This window comes from Primulina tabacum, chromosome 2 (genome assembly GCF_025594145.1).
Source record: "Primulina tabacum isolate GXHZ01 chromosome 2, ASM2559414v2, whole genome shotgun sequence".
NCBI classification, from domain to species: Eukaryota; Viridiplantae; Streptophyta; class Magnoliopsida; order Lamiales; family Gesneriaceae; genus Primulina; species Primulina tabacum.
The window spans coordinates 35,092,725-35,113,396 of record NC_134551.1 but is presented as its reverse complement, the minus strand read 5'-3'; positions in this window follow the sequence as shown (position 1 = coordinate 35,113,396).

The window sequence follows — 20,672 nt, the reverse complement described above, 5'->3', positions numbered from 1 at the left end:
GTTTACGTCTAAGAAATGCTTATTATTGTGTTATGTTGTATTTTAAGGAGTTTGGTAACCTTTTGGTCGAAATTTAGAGGTTCAGGGGTAAAATGGTCATTTCGGGATTCCAGGGGCAAAATGGTCATTTTGCACCCGGGTCCAGTTTTTTGTCCGGGCAGTGCCCTGATAAAAAATTTAACATGTTTTTAAATGTTTATGTATCACGTATATGACTTTTTACGTAATTATAAAAAATACGTTGCATTCTTGAATTTAAGGAAAATTTACGTATATGCATGATTTTGATAAGTGATGAAAATGATGATATTTTTGAAGGATCAGAATTGGTTGTGACTGACGATTTATGTATACGATGATGATGAGGCCTAGGCCCAATGGATGAGTAATACTGTCGCTGAGGTCCGAAAGCCGCCGGGTGCCACGGTTATACGTAGATGGATCCATCAAATTGAGCTGATACGATAGAGCTGATACAAAAGTCACAACTAATGAACTGAATTGAATTAAAGAAAATGTATATGTATGTGATGATATGATGAGACATGTTTTGACACGTTATGCTATTATATGACATGTTTACGTTTATGATTTTAATATGTTGATTACAATATTTTTCACTGTTGCATGTTATGTATATGTACTTGCTATTAACATTGCAGGTGTGTTGAGTCTTTAGACTCACTAGGTGTTAATATTGCAGGTGAGCATTTTGATCAGGAGACTGGAGGTGATGATGACTGAACAAGCGGAGCTCGTGGCGCACGTTAACCCGAGGACCTTGTATTCTTCCGCAAGAATATGATTTTATGGGAACACGTTTAAACATTTTTTTTAAATGGTTGATGATTTTATTTTGTTGAGGGTTTGACAAATTTTTCACGTGCTGGACGTTTTATATTTTTAAAAACAGTAATGGTTTACGTTGGTTGCTCTTTTCATAATTTTAACTGTAGTTATTGCATTCAGTAGTGGATGATTTTACAAAATGCATGTTTCGAATTTTATGGATTTACGTAGGCATGGTTTAGGCCATTGCATTAAAAAAAAAATTGTTCAATAGAATTTTAAAATGAGCAGACGTTTCAGGAAGGACTTACGTTATGCATGCTGAGCAAGCGGAGACAGACACTACGCTTATTACAGGTACTTCGACTATTTAAGCATTTTATTTTGCTTTATTGCTTGAGATAAAAGCGTGGAGGTTAGAATTAAATCGAGATGCATTGAACCTGACGATTTAGAATTGTATGTTTCAAATTTTAAGGTATTAGGCATAGAATTTTCCAACCATTGGCTATAGGGATCAAATTGTAGAAGATCGAAAACTTAAGGGAATAAATAGCAATTTTTGAAAATTTATGAAGGAAATTTGGACAAAATTCGAAAATTTTAAGGGGTCATTTGGTAATTTTCCAAATTTAAGGGGTTGAAATGCTAATATGGGAAACTAGAACGGCCTAGATGATATTAAATTTCTAAATTTTATTGCCTTAATCGAGTATATTACAATTATTATTAGGACAAATTTTTTTAGCGGACGTAGCTATTTACGCTTTGCTGGATTATGGAGCTACGCATTATTTCATTTATGAATCCTTCGTGAAACAATTGGGAATTTTACCACTGGACGTAGAGTCGGGATTCAGAGTTACAGTACCTTCTGGCGAACATATAGTCTCTACAAGCATGTTCAAGGATGTGGAGCTCAAATTGCAAAAGAATGTAGTACAAGCAAACCTTATTGTATTACCAATGCCCGAGTTCGACATTATTTTGGGCATGGATTGGCTCACACTTGAACGAAGCTACTATTGATTTTTAGCGGAGGTCAGTATCAATTAGACCGCCCAATAAAAAAGCGTTCATCTTTGAGGCTGCACAAAACAATCAAATGCCGCATATCATTTCATGCATCCGTGCAAAGAAGCTTATCCGGAGAGGCTGTCAAGGTTTTCTTGCTAGTATTATATCTGTACCCATCACTGACAGTCGATCAATCGAGGATGTGGAGGTTGTCAAGGATTTTCCGCACGTGTTCCCTGACTATGTTTCTGATATCCCACCCGAGCGAGAGGTGGAATTTGCTATTGAGTTGATTCCTGGTACTGTGCCGATATCTAAGGCACCGTATCGCCTAGCACCTGCTGAAATGAAAGAATTAAAAGATCAAATTCAAGAGCTACTAGACAAGGGATTTATTCGCCCTAGTTTCTCTCCATGGGGCGCGCCAATACTACTTGTGAAGAAAAAGGATGGGAGCATGAGACTGTGCATCGACTACTGAGAGCTGAATAGAGTGACAGTGAAGAATAAGTATCCATTAACCCGAATCGAAGATTTGTATGATCAATTGCAAGGAGTTTTGTTATTTTCAAAGATAGATTTACGTTCTGGATATCATCAGTTGAGAGTAAAAGAGGTGGATGTGCACAAGACGGCTTTCAAAACGCGTTATGGGCATTATGAGCTTTTTTGATGCCTTTTGGATTGACTAATTCTCCGGAGATCTTCATGGATCTCATGAATCGCATATTCCAGCCGTAACTCGATCAGTTTATGTTGGAAACTTAATTTCGGAGTTTGACAAATTGAAAGTGAAAATATTGAACAACTGATCAAGATAGCTAAAGGAAACTGAACTGAAGAGTAGTAATTGATAGTTGCCTGAACTGAAGATTAATGCGTATATAATCAAAGACAACTGAACTGATCAAAGCTAACTGAAGCTGTGCAGTCAACTGGACGATCAGTTGAGACTGATCAGTTACACAACAATCAGTTGAGACTGATCAGTTACACACTAATAAGTTAATCCTATCGGCTAAAAGAAGGCAACTGATTTTATCAGCTTTACACGTCATCAGTTAAAAGGACAAAGCCAACAACCGACAGTTTGTACAGAACAGAGGGAACACCACATTTTAGAAAAGTTATAGTGTACGACTGCCAGAAGAATTTTGACGTGGCTTTACAATGGATATAAAGATTCAAATGCATTCATTGATACCGTTGGAAGCAAAACCTATAAATAGCTGAGAGGATCAGCTGAATAGAGGTTACCGAGTTACCCAGTTATTGAAACCTCGTTACAAGTTTAGCAAAAACTCTACACGTATTCTTTGAAAGCTCAGTCATTCAAAAGCTCACGCTTAACATACATATCAATAGCTTTCAGGCTATACCTTGAGCTTAAGCACAAACACTCACTGTTATTGTAATGCCCGAGATGTGAGTTGGTAATCAGAAATTATTAATGCATGATTTGATGTATTTATCGAAGGCCGAAGAAGCGACGTTGTGATTCGATTTTTAGTTGCAAAATATATTGTTGGGGCAGAAAAGACAGTGCACCCGCGGTCCAAAAGACAGTGCACCCGCGGTCCAAAAGACAGTGCACCCGCGGTCATTTCTCATGAAATGTTGAAAGTTTACAGAAGCTTGAGCGCACCCGCACCAATAAAGGCACCGCACCTGCGGTGGTGTACCGCACCCGCGGTGGTGTACCGCACCCGCGGTTGAGTTTCTGGAAATTTTGGATGTGCACCAGTACGCCCAGCGCACCCGCGGTTGAGGAGCTAGCGCACCCGCGGTGCAACGTGCTGAATGAAAAATATGACACTTGCCTTTAGCCATGCAATATAATGTGTTGTCTTCTATTCTCCATTCTTCAGCAGCAAGCACCGAGAGAAAGTTCCTGAAATTCCTTCAAGTTGCATCCTAGCTTAAACTGTTGGTTCTGAATGATCCGGCCAACCGATTTTGATCCGAGTATAGATTATTGCTCCTTGCGTCACTAGCTTCATAAGGATGTAAGTTTCTTGAGTTTCCAACATGATTCAGATTTTTATGTGTTGGAGAAATTATGATATGATTATTATTAGATGTTCTTGAGATTACAAGCAACGTATATCCACAATCGGATCGAAGAACGGACATCGTATGCTATTGTTATTATTTTTCAGCATGTATCGAATTTGAGAATATGCAGATTTTGAGATTATGATGTATAGATTGTGATGGTTATGAGTTGATGATATAGTTCTTGTGTTGATATTATTGGTATCGCGAGATTACGCCGTTATTCCGTCGAAATGTACCGAGATTGAATATTGATCCGTATGTGTATCGTTGTGAGTTAGAGATTGATAAGGTACATTGTATATATGACATTTCAGATTGAGATCGACAAGGTTCAACTTCAAGACTTCGACCTCGACAAAGACTGAACAACGACAGGTATAATTCAATGTTGATTCGGGAAGAATAACTCGAATTAGACACGATTTGAGTTTCCCAAAATCACATACTAGATTGTTGTTATGTTAACGTTTTACTTATTGATTTATAAGCAAAGTATTGAGATAGGAGAGTCTATGGCAGAGTTGCCAAGCCGGACGTTCGGTTGTATTGATGTGCGTAGGAGAAGATCGACTCCTATTGTAGATATTCGATACAGAGTAGATCGAAGTCTGGGAATGAGACGTACCGCCACCCCGATTGGGAGAGTAGGTGGGAGACTTGTTACGTTTTATTCACACCGGGATCCCTAGATTTAGATATGAGTCAAGTCGAGTTAAAGAGTTTGGTTTACAGATTTGTATTGTTTATATTTTACTGACTATGATTTATGTCATTTGCCAATTGCTTATGCTTTTGCATGTGATCTGATTTCACGACATGCATGTATACATGTTTTATACTGGGATTTGTTCTCACCGGAGTTTTTTCCGGCTGTTGTTGTGTCTGTATGTGTGCATGACAACAGGTGGGACAGGATCAGGGTCGAGACGAGGATGAGAGATTGGATAGCGTGGTGATTTCGGGCGTAGAAGATTACTAGTGATTTTACATGTGATTTGTAGTTTGTATTAAACACTAGTTGGTATAAACGTATTAGAACATGACATGTATTTTTGTTTGTTGAAATAAAATTGAGAGAGATCTTGTGTATGATTTGTATACATTTGTTTATGATGTTAAAAGAAAAATTTTGACCCACATTTTCTAGCAAAGATCCAATTAATCCCAAATAAAATTGAGTTAGAGCCCGGGTCCCCAAAATAGGTGGTATCAGAGCAGTAGGTTCTGTAGACTGAGATAGAAGCAAGTGAGCGGGGTAGATCGAGTTTTCTTCCTTGCTTTGGGTGCTAGCATGATTTATTGCTTTCACTATTACATGTTGTCTTGTATCTGAGTTGATTACAACATGTACATGTAAAGAGTGAATCAGAACCGATTCTGGATCAGAGGTATATGATCAGAGGAGGACTGAGGTAGAATGTATAGATTGTGTACTAATCTGTTTGATAATCAGATATGCCTCCTCGAAGAGCAACAGTGCCTGTGCGCCCAGTGCCAGAACAGGGCAATACGTCCAATGATCCGATGGATGTGACTGCAACACTGATGGAGACTTTGTTGAAAAGGTTTCAGTCGTTCAGACCACCGACATTGAAGGGCACCGAGAATTCTGTTGATTGCGAAAGTTGGCTAGATGATATAGAAATGTTGTTTGAGTCCCTTGCTTATACAGATGAACGGAGAGTGAAACTAATTGGGCATCAGTTGCAAGAAGTGGCGAAGAGTTGGTGGCTCACAACAAAGAGAGCATTGGAGCATCGAGGTATAGATATTACTTGGAAGGTGTTTAAAGCAGAATTTTATCAACGCTTCTTTCCAGTGTCCTATAGAAAAGATAAGGGTGCCGAGTTTGTCAACCTAAGACAGGGACAATTGAATATCGAAGAATATGTAGCAAAGTTCTCTACCTTGCTCCGATTTGCTCCGTATGTTGCAGAAAATGATGAGGCCGTAGCAGATCAGTTTATCAATGGCTTGCATCCGGAGATCTTTACTTTGGTGAACACCGGTCGACTGAACAACTTTGCAGATGCTTTAAACCGAGACAATGGAGCGGAAGCGGGCCTGATTAAGCAACGAGGACTTTTGTATGCTGCTCCGATTCTGAGACCTCCACAGCCCGCCACTCAGTTTCCATATCCTCCTCCCAGATTTGATAGCGGTGGTAGTAATAGTGGCAAGAAAGATCAGTTGAAAGCCCGAGGAAAACAATTCAAGAAGTCGGGTAGCAGTTCATCGAGCTCCAGTGGGTCACGACAGAGGGGTCCTGGCCAGAGTTCAGATTATACAGGTGTGTATTGCAGTACTTGTGGAGGCAGACATTCTACAGAGCAGTGTCAGGGAGTGATGGGTCGATGCAACATCTGCAGACAGCAGGGGCACTTTGCCAGAGTCTGTCCACAGAGAAGTTCTTAGCGATTCCAGGGGGCAGGTTCATCTGCATCAGTGCCTCAGATTGAGAGACAGGCATCCTCTGTACATTCATTCCAGCCGCCACCTGCACAGCCCCAGCAGAGGCCAGGAGGAAGCTAGACAGTGAGCCAACCTCCTAGACAGCAGGCTCGAGTATTTGCATTGACAGAAGAGCAGGCCTAGGATGCACCAGATGATGTGATCGCAGGTAACTGTTTTCTTTGCGGTTATTTTGCCTATGTATTAATAGATACGGGTGCATCTCATACATTTAAATATGAGAGATTTGCATTGATGCATACTTTGCCTGTCGAGTCTTTATCTACTGTAGTGTCTATTTCTTCTCGTTTGGGGAGTGGTCTGATATCCGTGTCATCGGTTAGACATTGTGTACTACAGTTCGAGGGTCATGAGATTGACTTAGATTGCATTGTGCTGGGGTTGTCTGATTTTGACTGTATTGTCGGTATTGATATGTTAACCAAGTACAGAGCCACTGTAGATTGTTTCCAGAAGATTGTCAGATTCAGACCAGAGATGGAGTGGAAATTCTACGGTAAGGGTTCCAGAGCTCGGATTCCCTTTATATCTGTGTTGTCTATGAGTCGATTGTTGCAGAAAGGAGCAGAGGGGTTCCTTATATATTCAGTAGACTTACTGAAACCGAGTCCGTACATTGGCAAGATCTGCCAGTGGTATGCGAGTTTGCTGATGTATTCCCAGACGAGATTCCAGGGTTACCTCCATTTCGAGAGGTAGATTTCAGCATCGATCTCATACGAGGTACTGTTCCTATTTCGAGAACTCCCTATAGAATGGCGCCAATAGAGCTGATAGAATTGAAAAAACAGTTAGAAGATTTACTGGCCAAGGGGTACATTAGACCGAGTGTGTCTCCTTGGGGCGCTTCAGTGTTATTTGTTCGAAAGAAAGACGGTTCGATGAGATATTATATTGATTACCGGCAACTGAACAAGGCGACGGTAAAGAACAAATACCCTTTGCCTCGTATCGATGATTTATTTGACCAGTTGCAGGGTTCTTCTGTATATTCCAAGATCGATCTGAGATCTGGATATCACCAGCTGAGGGTCAGAGATTCTGATATACCGAAGACAGCGTTCAGAACCAGGTATGGACATTATGAGTTTATTGTCATGCCTTTTGGTTTAACGAATGCTCCAGCTGTAATTATGGGTCTAATGAACCGTGTCTTTCAGAAGTATTTGGATGAGTTTGTTATTGTTTTCATTGATGATATTCTGGTGTATTCAAAGAATGAGACTGATCATGCTGACCATTTGAGAACAGTATTGGGAATTTTGAGAACAGAGAAATTATATGCTAAACTGTCAAAATGTGAGTTTTGGCTGAGATAGGTGTCTTTCTGGGGCATATCATATCTGGAGGCGGTATTTCTGTCGATCCGAGTAAAGTTGAGGCTGTAATCAGTTGGCCTAGACCGACATCAGTGCCAGAGATACGCAGTTTCATGGGTTTGGCAGGCTACTATCGACGATTTATTAAAGATTTCTCCAGTATTGCAAAGCCAATTACTCAGTTGACGCAGAAGAATGCTCCGTTTGTTTGGTCAGAAGCTTGTGAGTCCAGCTTCCTAGAATTGAAGAAGATATTGACCAGTGCTCCTGTCATGACGATTCCTTCAGGTACAGGTGATTTCGTTGTATATTGTGATGCATCTCACAGAGGGCTAGGATGTGTTCTTATGCAGCGAGGGCATGTTATTGTTTATGCCTCGAGACAGTTGAAGACACACGAAACTCGTTACCCAATTCATGATCTTGAATTGGCAGCCATCGTCTTTGCATTGAAGATATGGCGACATTACTTGTACGGTGAGAAGTTCGAGAGTTATTCTGATCACAAGAGCCTGAAATACCTATTTTCACAGTCAGAGTTGAATATGAGACAACGTAGATGGCTCGATTTATTGAAGGACTTCGATTACGAGATCAAGTACTATCCAGGGAAGTCCAATGTAGCAGCAGATGCCTTGAGTCGGAAGGTATGTTCTCTATCCTTATCGACAATAGGTGTTTCGAATTTAATAGAAGATTGCTGTTTGTCTGGGTTAGTTTTTGATACCGATTGTAAGCCATTGAGATTATGTGCTATTCATGTTGAACCGGAATTGATTGTGAGAATCAAGGAGGCACAGAAAGTGGATCAGAATGTTCACAAATCGGTTAAGATGGTCAGATCCGGGCATCAATCAGAGTATCAGGTACATGATCATATTTTGTATGTGAATAACCGTCTCGTAGTGCCAGATGTTTCAGACTTGAAACAACAGATTATGTCAGAAGCGCACTGTAGTCGATTCAGTATTCATCTTGGTTGCAGAAAGATGTATAATGATTTAAAGACACAGTTCTGGTGGAAACAGATGAAGACTGATATTGCAGAGTTTGTGTCTAAGTGCCTGAATTGCCAACAGGTGAAGGCCGAGAGAAAGAAACCCGGAGGTTTACTTCAGAGCTTATCTATTCCTGAATGGAAGTGGGATCACATTTCCATTGATTTCGTTACGAAGTTACCACGATCTTCCCAGGGTTGTGATGCGATTTGGGTCGTGATTGACAGATTGACCAAATCCGCATGATTTATTCCATATAGAATGACGTACCGACATGATCAGATGGCAGAGATATATGTCAGAGAGGTAGTCAGACATCATGGTGTGCCGAAGTCTATCGTATCAGATCGTGATCCCCGATTCACTTCACACTTCTGGCACAGTTTGCAGCAGGCTTTAGGTACGACATTACACCTGAGTACTGCATATCATCCTCAGACAGACGGACAGTCAGAGCGGACTATCCAGACACTGGAGGATATGCTGAGAGCTGTAGTGCTATACTTTGGCACTAGTTGGCAAGATTCACAACCATTATGTGAATTCTCGTACAACAACAGCTATCAGACAAGCATCGAGATGGCACTGTTTGAAGCATTATATGGCAAGAAGTGCAGATCTCCTCTGTATTGGGATGATATCTCTGAAGTACCAGAACTTGGACCTGACATGATCCGAGAAATGATAGAAAAAGTGAAAATAATTCAGACGAGAATGAAGACAGCGCAAGAGAGACAGGCCAAGTATGAGAATATTCGACGCCGACCATTAGTGTTTGAACAAGGAGATAGAGTATTTTTGAAGATTTCTCCGTTCAAAGGCGTTGTCAGATTTGGCAGACGCGGGAAATTGTCTCCTCGATATATTGGTCCCTATGAGATTCTCGAGAAGATAGGAGATCGTGCCTATCGACTCGCCATTCCGCCTTCTTTACCGGAATACATGATGTTTTTCATGTATCTATGTTGCGGAAGTATATGCCAGATGATTCGCATGTTCTTCAACCTAACGAAGCAGAGCTTGACGACACTCTGAGTTATATTGAACAGCCGATTCAGATTCTTGATTGCAAAGAAAAACAACTCAGAACAAAAATCATTCCACTAGTGAAAATTCAATGGAGTCGTCATGACGTTGAAGAAGCGATTTGGGAGATAGAGGCGGACATGAGACAGAAATATCCCGAGTTATTTCGATGAGGTGAGTTCCTGTTTAGCTTCTGTTATTATTGCTTCTTTTACGTGCTTTTATTGATTGCCTACGATTTAGAGGACGAAATCATTTCTTAGAGGGGGAGAAATGTAATGCCCGAGATGTGAGTTGGTAATAATAAATTATTAATGCATGATTTGATGTATTTATTGAAGGCCAAAGAAGTGACGTTGCGATTCGATTTTTAGTTGCAAAATATATTGTTGGGGCAGCAAAGACAGTGCACCCGCGGTCCAAAAGACAGTGCTCCCGCGGTCATTTCTCATGAAATGTTGAAAGTTTACAGAAGCTTGAGCGCACCCGCACCAGTAAAGGCACCGCACCCGCGGTGAAAAAGATACCGCACCCGCGGTCGAGCTTCTGGAAATTTTGGATGTGCACCAGTACACCCAGCGCACCCGCGGTTGAGGAGCTAGCGCACCCGCGGTGCAACGTGCTGAATGAAAAATAAGAAACTTGCCCTTAGCCGTGCAATATAATGTGTTGCCTTCTATTCTCCATTCCTCAGCAGCAAGCACCGAGAGAAAGTTTCTGAAATTCCTTCAAGTTGCATCCGAGTATAGATTATTGCTCCTTGCGTCACTAGCTTCATAAGGATGTAAGTTTCTTGAGTTTCCAACATGATTCAGATTTTTATGTGTTGGAGAAATTATGATATGATTATTATTAGATGTTCTTGAGATTACAAGCAACGTATATCCACAATCGGATCGAAGAACGGACATCGTATGCTATTGTTATTATTTTTCAGCATGTATCGAATTTGAGAATATGCAGATTTTGAGTTTATGATGTATAGATTGCGATGGTTATGAGTTGATGATATAGTTCTTGTGTTGATATTATCGGTATCGCGAGATTACGCCGTTATGCGTCGAAATGTACCGAGATTGAATATTGATCCGTATGTGTATTGTTGTGAGTTAGAGATTGATAAGGTACATTGTATATATGTCATTTCAGATTGAGATCGACAAGGTTCGACTTCAAGACTTCGACCTCGACAAAGAGTGAACAACAAAAGGTATAATTCAATGTTGATTCGGGAAGAATAACTCGAATTAGACACGATTTGAGTTTCCCAAAATCACATACTAGATTGTTGTTATGTTAACGTTTTACTTATTGATTTATAAGCAAAGCATTGAGATAGGAGAGTCTATGGCAGAGTTGCCAAGCCAGACTTTCGATTGTATTGATGTGCGTAAGAGAAGATCGACTCCTATTGTAGATATTCAATACAAAGTAGATCGAAGTCTGGGAATGAGACGTACCGCCACCTCGATTGGGAGAGTAGGTGGGAGACTTGTTACATCTTATTCACACCGGGATCCCTAGATTTAGATATGAGTCGAGTCGAGTTAAAGAGTTTGGTTTACAGATTTGTATTGTTTATATTTTACTGACTATGATTTATGTCATTTGCCAATTGCTTATGCTTTTGCATGTGATGTGATTTCACGACATGCATGTATACATGTTTTATACTGGGATTTGTTCTCACCGGAGTTTCCGGCTGTTGTTGTGCCTGTATGTGTGCATGACAACATGTGGGACAGGATCAGGGTCGAGACGAGGATGAGAGATTGGATAGCGTGGTGATTTCGGACGTAGAAGATTACTAGTGATTTTACATGTGATTTGTAGTTTGTATTAAACACTAGTTGCTATAAACGTATTAGAACAGGACATGTATTTATGTTTGTTGAAATAAAATTGAGAGAGATCTTATGTATGATTTGTATACATTTGTTTATGATGTTAAAAGCAAAATTTTGACCCACATTTTCGAGGAAATATCCAATTAATCCCAAATAGATTTGAGTTAGAGCCCGGTTCCCTACAGTTATTATATTTGATCATGTAGAGATCAGTTGTACTTTGTATTTACATCAGTTGAGTACTGATAATTTTTATTGATACTAAGTGTTTTAGTCTTGGCAGTGTTAAGTCCAAACTGAAGTGGGTGTACAAATCATTGTATAGATCAAAGTCTTATAGTGTATATCCTATCTTCGAGATAGAAGGGGTGACGTAGGAGTATTTGAAATCTTCAAACATCAACAAAATCATGTGTTCTTTCTTATCAGTTTTATTCTATCTATCATTCAGATATTTCCTTACTTTTATTAAGTTAACATATTGACAATGACAACAAGATTCGTGAACTCAGCTTATCACTAAACTGATTCAACCATCGAAGAAGTTGTGAAAAATTGTCAAGTTTTTATTCAAACCCCCCCCCCCCCCCCCCTCCACACCCTTCTAAACATTTTTTTACACCCAACCGATCCTAACAAGTGGTATTAGAGCAGTTGAATCTTGTTTCTGAATATTTCTTATCTACAAAATCTGATTACCAGGTCTTCCTTCAATAAAATTCTAATGTTCTCAAGAGAAGAGTTTGATGAATGGAAGATTAGAATGCAGGCTCATCTAGCTGCACAAGATGATGACATGTGGTATGTTATCACTGACGGACCCATGAAAATAGTGAAAGCCAATACTGCCGTTGCCATAACTGATGGTGCACCACATAGTATTGAAAATCTCAAAGAAGAATGGACATCAGAAGATAAGAGGAAAGCCAACCTAGACAATGTTGCTAAAGATATTTTGTTTAAAACCTTGGATAAGGTTAAATTCAGTAAGATCAAGCACTGCAAAATAACAAAAGAAATTTGGGAAAAATTAGGGGCAATGAACAGACTAAAGATAACAAAATATCTGTTGTTGTTCAAAAGTTTGATAAAATCAAAATAAAGACTGGAGCGTCTATGAACGAATATGATGAGAGAGTCAGCAACATCATAAATGTACTGAATGCACTTGGAAAAGTGTATTCAAACAAAGAAGTAGGGCTGAAGGTTGTTCGAGGTCTTCCCAAGGAATTGGATGTTAAGACCATGGCCATGAGAGAATCAATGAACCTAAATAAGGTCGAACTACATGATTTGTTTGGTGATCTAAAAGCCTATGATTTTGAGATGCAAACAAGAGAAGGAGAACCCTCTACACCAGCAGCTGCAACTGCTCTTAGTGCTCACAAAGTGGAACCAACTGGTTCAGTTGAGAAAACTATTGATCAGCTTAGTAGTGACACAATGTCATTATTTGTAAAGAAATTTGGAAAGTTCATGAGGAGAAACCAGGGTTCATACCAACGAAACTATCAGAAGATCAATTCCAAGGAAGAACCAAACTCGTTCTTCAACTATGGGAAGCAAGGTCATTTGATTGCTGACTGTCCAAAACCAAAGAAGGACAGCAGAAATTCAACTGATAAAGGGAAGAAATCAGTTTAATACAAGATAAGAGACAGGAATGAAAAAAGATCATTCAAGAAGAAACATGAAGTACTGCTAGCTGAAGAGAGCAAATCTAAATGGGCAGAGACTGACAGTGAAAAGTCAGACTCAGAAAGCTTAGTTAGCTCTAGTGATGTTGAAGAAGAAGTTAAATTTTTAATGGCAAATGAGGCAGAACTAGAGTCAACAAGTGAACAACTATTTGATTTCAGCTCTACTGATTTCACACGAGAAAAACTCATTGACACTTTGCATGACATGGTGAATGTGTATCACAAACTTGCTCGCTCATTTGAAAAATACAAAACTGAGCAAACTGATCCCATGGACAACAAAACTGAAACTGATGATTCAGTTGAATTGTTGAGTCTAAGAAAGGAGATTGCAAAACAAAAGACTGAAATGAGTGAGAACCAATCTTTGATTCATCATTTGAAAAAAGAAATTTCAAAACAAACTGATTTGATTCAAGTTTGGAACAAATCATTAGTCACGCTGACTGAAATGAAAATTTTGCAAAAATCAGTTACTGATAAAACTTGTTTAGGCTTCAATTGCATTGAGGAAACCTCTGCAAGTGATACAATGCCCAATTTGATTGAACACAAAGGAAAATACATTAACTTTGTGAAATCAACAATGGTACAAGAATTATTTGAACCAAGTAAACCAAATGTCCAACCGATTGAACCTAAAAACATAGCAAAACGGTTCGGAATTGGGTATAGCCCAAAGAGTTCAACTGATTCAAGAAACTGGACACCTAAAAAGTTCAGTTATAAAAATCAAAACTCTAAGGATGGCTACTACAATTACTATAACTATAAATCAGCTCAAAGGAGATATCGGGTAAACAAGCAGTTGAAAAAGTTTAACAATCATATTGTTTCATCCGCACACCACACACCTAACACACACAAACCGGGAAAAATTATTTGGAACACAACAACTAGGAAGTCAGTTAGACTAATCCAAGTCTGGGTTCCTAAGGACTAATCAGTTTAGGACCCAAATAGATGTGGGTACCAAGATTATATATTTTGTGTGATTACAGGTAAAAGAAACAACAAAAGAATCAATCTGGTACTTGGACAATGGATGCTCGCGTCACATGACAGGGGATGGAAGTTTGCTATCCCAACTGATAAAATACACTGGTCCAAACATCAGTTTTGGAGACAACTCTAAAGGTAGAACTGTGGGTAAAGGTAAGCTTTTCCATGGTAACATTATCATTAAAGATGGCTTACGGGTTGATAATTTGAAGTATAACTTGATTAGAATCAGTCAGTTGTGCGACAATAATTTCTCAGTCCAATTCAACAAACACACATGCACTGTTAAGAGCTCAACTGATGAAATAATTATAATTGGTGATCGTTGTGGAAACACTTATAAATTCAGTTGGACTAATCAAACTAATGCACCAGTATGTTTTGTAGCTTCAAAATCTTCCAAAAACTGGTTGTGGCATAAAAGGTTGAACAATTTAAACTTTAAGTCTATTGCTAATCTGAGTAACCATAATCTTGTAACTGGTCTGTCTAAAATTGATTTTTCAAAAGACAAGGTTTGTTCAGCGTGTCAGTTTGGTAAACAAGTAATATCTTCATTCAAAAATAAGGGTAGTAAATATTCCTCCAGATGCTTAGAACTGCTGCATATGGATCTTTTTGGTCCAATACCAGTCATGAGTTTAGGGGGAATGAAATACACCTTGGTAATCGTTGATGATTTTTCAAGATTTACTTGGGTTATCTTTCTTAAATCAAAAGATCAAACTGCTGCACAACTGATTAAGATTATTAAATGAAAAATCAGTTGGAATTGACAGAATAAGATCTAATCGAGTAATTGAATTTGCCAATCAAAATCTTTCTCAGTTTTTACAATATACTAGAATTAAGCATGATTTATCAGCAGCTAGAACACCTCGGCAAAATGGTGTAGTTGAGAGAAGAAATCGAACTCTTAAAGAAGCTTCTATAACAATGTTTGCTGATTCTGGTATTTCTCAAAGATTTTGGGCAGAAGCAGTAAACACTGCATGTTACACTCAAAACAGATCAATGATTAACAAAAATCATTTGAAAACTCCATATGAGATCTAGAATGGACATAAAAGTGTGGTGTCTTATTTCAGAATATTCGGTTGCAGATGCTTTATTCACGATAATGACAAAAATCATTTAAAACCATTTGATACAAAATCTACAGAAGGAATATTTCTGGATTATTCATCAGTTAGTAAAGCTTATAGAGTCTTTAATAAATTCTCTTTGAATGTAGAAGAATCGATTCATGTTGTATTTGATGAATCGGCACTAACTGATAAGCCAACTGATCTAGTTGAGCTAGTTGATCGCTTTACAGATATAAGTTTGGAGGATGATAGTGAAGAAGAAGTTCATATCAATCGAAATCTACTTCAAACACCTGAACCAGTAGTGCTGGATCAATCAGTTGAACAAGAAATTGCTCATGATAATCATTTAGTAGAACAAACTGATGAAATTTAAATACCAACTTAAGCTGCAGCATCTGAAACTGAAGAGAACGTTCAGTTACCAATTGAAACAGTTGCTGAGATCGATACAACAAATGCTGAATACAGATGGAAGAAATCACATCCACCAAAATTGGTGATAGGTAATCCATGAGATACAGTAAGAACTCGGAATCAAATGATTAATTTATTTATCAATTCAGCTTCTGTTTACAAAATAGAACCAAAGAAAACTGATGAAGCTCTTGTTGATCTTAACTGCATAAATGCTATGCAAGAAGAGCTAAATCATTTTACCCATAACAATGTCTAGAATTAGTTCCAAGACCAGTTTCTAAAACCATTATAGGTATAAAGTGGGTATACAGGAATAAACTGAACGAAGATGGTTCAGTTGTGCGCAATAAAACGAGGCTAGTAGCACAAGGATATAGGCAAGAAGAAGGAATTGATTACGACGAGACATATGCACCAGTTGCAAGACTGGAAGCAATCAGAATGTTCCTTGCTTATGCCTCATACAAAGACTTCAAAGTCTATCAAATGGATGTCAAGAGTGCATTTTTAAATGGTTAGTTGCAGGAAGAAGTGTATGTTGAACAACCACCAGGTTTTATTAATCAATCTCTTCCTGACCATGTTTATTATTTGAACAAAGCTTTGTATGGTCTTAAATAAGCTCCCAGAGCTTGGTATGAGACCTTATCAAAATACTTAAGTGATCATGATTTCACTGTTGGAACAGTGGATAAGACTTTGTTCAAATTTACTAAAAATGATCATATTTTACTTGTGCAAATATACGTTGATGATATTATTTTTGGGTCAAATAACCCCAAATTATGTGAGAAATTTGCCAAGTTAATGCAGGAAAAGTTTGAGATGAGTATGATGGGTGAACTGACATTCTTTCTTGGATTGCAAGTGAAGAAACTAGAGGCTGGTACTTTTATCAGTCAGACAAAATACACGAAGGAACTGCTTAAGAAATTTGGAATGAAGACATGTTCAGCTGTAAATATTCCCATTAGTTCATCAATTAAATTAGATAATGATGAAGGGGGAATATCAGTTGAGATGCCACTCTACAGAGGTTTAATAGGTTCTTTATTATACCTACATGCTACTCGTCCTCATGTTGTATTTTTTGGTTGCATGTGTGCTAGATTTCAAGCTGATCCTAAGCAATCGCATTATTCAGCTACCAAACGCATATTGAAATATCTTAAAGGCACACAAAATGTGGGCTTATGGTATGCTAAGCACTCATCTTTCAATTTAGTTGGATATTCAGATGCCGATTATGCAGGATGTAAGCTTGATCGTAAAAGCACCAGTGGATCATGTCAGTTTCTAGGATACAGACTGATCTCATGGTTCAGCAAAAAGCAAACATCCATAGAAACTTCCACAACTTAAGCAGAGTATTTAGCTGCTGGAAGTTGATGCGCTCAATTGCTCTGGATTCAGCAACAACTGAAGGATTATGGAGTCATTGCAGAAGAATCACCAATCTTTTGTGATAATACAAGCACGATTGCAATTACATACAATCGAGTTCTTCACTCCAGAACCAAACACATTGATGTCAGACATCACTTCATCAAAGACCATGCTCTAAAGAAAGAGATTAGACTGGAGTATATTTCAACTGAACAACAAGCAGCTGACATCTTCACCAAACCATTATCCGAGACTAAGTTTTCTTACTTTCGTAATATTATTGATTTAATTGATTTGTCTTAATTGCATTTTGTTATGTTAGTTTGTTTTGTCAGTTAGTGATTACTCAATTTCTTATTAACGGCTTTTTAGTTAGTATCAGTTAGAATGTAGAAATAAAGTAAAGCAGTAAAGAACATACAAACATAACTGAAATAAAATTTTTATTGATTAAAACGATTAGCTATTACATTGTCTATTTATTTTTCTACTTATAACATCCAGGAGTTCATCCATGCTGTTATCTTAACAGTAGCAGCTTTCATGAACTCATCTGAAAATGCAATGTTTTTCAGAGCCCTCTGCTCCTTGAGAAGCATTAGATGGTAGACACCTTCGTCTGTATAGATGTCTGAAGCTTGAGTGACGTTGAGGCTCCACATATATTTGTTTTCAGTTGCCACTCGCTTTCAAGTGACAACCTGTCCCTCCTCTCGGAAGGATTGCAGCTCTTGGATTTTTTTCCAAGTTGATAGTGTCTTCTGTTGCGTGTTTTCTTGATTGCTCACAAGTACACGACGTCAAGTTATAGTAAAATTTATTTTTGAGTACGAGTGTCGATCCCACAAGGAGTGTAAACTAAAATTATATCAATGCTTGTAATTAAAATAATCACAAATTTATTTAGAAAAATCAATAAGAGGTTTAATTTGCTGAAATTAATTAAAAGCCAATGAATATTAACCTAATCACCGAGTCGAGAAAAATAACAATGAGAGAAAGTATCTAGATGAATGATTTCACTAAGTTTCCAAGATAATTATTCCCAGTTGTATTTATACTCATGAATCCCAATTATTTAATGGCCAAGAACACTTAATTATTTTATTCCCCCTTTGCCAAGTGACGAATAAACTGTATCATTCAAACCTCGATTCAAACATTCCTAATGAGAATCTAAGTTTACATAATAAAGGTAAACGATGTTCTTACCTAAGCCTCGCTAAAGTTATACGTCTTCCGAACGATATAACATTCAATAATGTGTTTCTAATGGTCTATAATCCTAGTCCATCTCCCGAGTTGTAGAATTAGTCAGATAACACACAATTTATGGCCAGTAAATTGTAGTCAAATCAATACAAAGAAACACAATTAAACGAGAAGAAATTCAATCATATAAATAACCGAGTCAAAATATTGTATTCACAAAGCTACATCATTCTCTAGACTGGGAAATTAGTTCATGACGAATTCTAAATAAAAGCAAAACATGTTTGAATATTTAGACATCGAAACAATAGAAAATATGGACGCAAAAGAGTAGATGACAAATCCGAAGCGTCATCTCCGTCCCCTGATCCGTCGTTCTTCGTATTTGTGATTGTTCTTCGTACTCCGGATCTTCGTCTTGTGTTCACGTCGGCTCTCCAGTGTGTTTTTCTCTCCAAAATGGCGTGTCTCTCGTGTCTTTCTTTCCCAAGGTGGCTGAATTCTTCTTTCTGACCTAACTCGTGTAATTTATAAGATTTTGGACGCACAGCTGCGCGCGAGCTTCTGCTTGATGGCTCGTTTCTACGCGCGCGCGGTTGCGCGTGAAGTGGCGCGACCGCGCGTGCCTCTGGTCTTCATGCTGGATCTATGCGCGCACGGTTGCGCGTGATTTCGCACTGGCCGCGCGCAAGCTTTGGGTCTCTCGCCTATGTTCCTGCGCGCTCGGCTGCGCGTAAAGTGGCGCGGCGCGGCCGCGCACACACTTCTGTCCAATACCATGCTCTCGGCTATTCTTCATGGTGCACAACTCTGTTTTCTTGCATTTACTTGGCTTCGTATGCACTTTTTCTCCATACCTGAAATGACAATCAAAACAAGCCAAAGATGCATAATTCCGTTCGAAACTAACATAATTCAATATGGATTCTTATATAAATTAAGTGCAAATCTTGCACTTATCAAACCCCCCAAACTTGAACTTTTGCTAGTCCCGAGCAAAATAAAAGTAAAAACAGGAACTCAATCAACAAGTAATGATATCGACTAACAGTCATGGATACCATTGATCTTGGCCTCCGACTAATCCATTTTTATGTAATTCATAATCACTCAAGAGTCACGTGCGTGTGTGATATGTCAATATTCATTTACCTACTCAATTGCTCAAATAAATTTACAACACCCACTAGCCTTATAAACTCAAGAGATCTTCAGTTCAGTTTAACTCACACATCATTAATATTCAAATTCACTTACACAGATCTCAAAGGAATTTATTGGTGATTATTTGGTTCAATAGATATTCAACAAAAATATATCAATATGTTGTCACACAATGAGATGCTTACATGCAAATGATTAAAGTCCATACTTGCAACAATGTTTCTCAGGTATCCATAGGCTTGACTTGAACAACTTTTCTCCACTAGTATATTGGATAAATGTGACAAGGTTAATTGGTCTTGTAGGCTTGTATCGTTAGGCCACGGCTCCCGACTACAATAAAGGGTATGGAAATCAAAATTTGAGAGAAATAATTGAATCTTCATCATTTTCACTTTCATTTCATTCACCATCACTTTATTGTTTTCCTCGCATTCATATCCTTCATTTCCCATATATTTTCTTTTTCACCATTTTTGATTCACATTTTTATTTTCAACTCCTTTTTTTGCACATTTAATCTTTCTCTTTCTTGTCAAGGAGTACCTGAATCATTATAGCACCAATGAACTTATTTCTCTCAAAATTAGGTTAGATAATAAGTGTATAAGCTTCATTTGGTAGTTATGGTGGGATATAGAATAGATACAAGTGGGGACTAATTGTATGTCATTGACACACACCACTTGATTTTTAATCGGCTCAAAATGGGACACTAGGGATATTTCATGTTCATTTGGTAGGCTCGAAGGCTCAAACCGGCTCCAAGGATTGCCTAAATCATTCCTATGTCACATATTATCCGTATTTTACCTCGAAAAGTGTTCAAACAAGTTCTAGATTTCCGTCAATCCATTATTTAACTCATGGAAACTAATCACATGCATTTTTCAATCAAAATGATATATGAGATAGGTGCACAAAGAAAAATCAAGCATCTCAATCAACTCGAGGCTCAATGGGCTAACAAATGATAATAACAATGAAAACAGGCCCAAAGACATTGAGAAGTATTGCCTAGGTCATTTCTGTGTTTGCAAAGGTGTCAGTTAATGTCATGTGAGAAATACTAAAATTCAGATTTCTATTATCTATATGACATCACAAGTATGTAAATTGTCTTTAAGCATCGATAGTATCAACAAACATGACCGTGCAAAGATATTTGTGACTC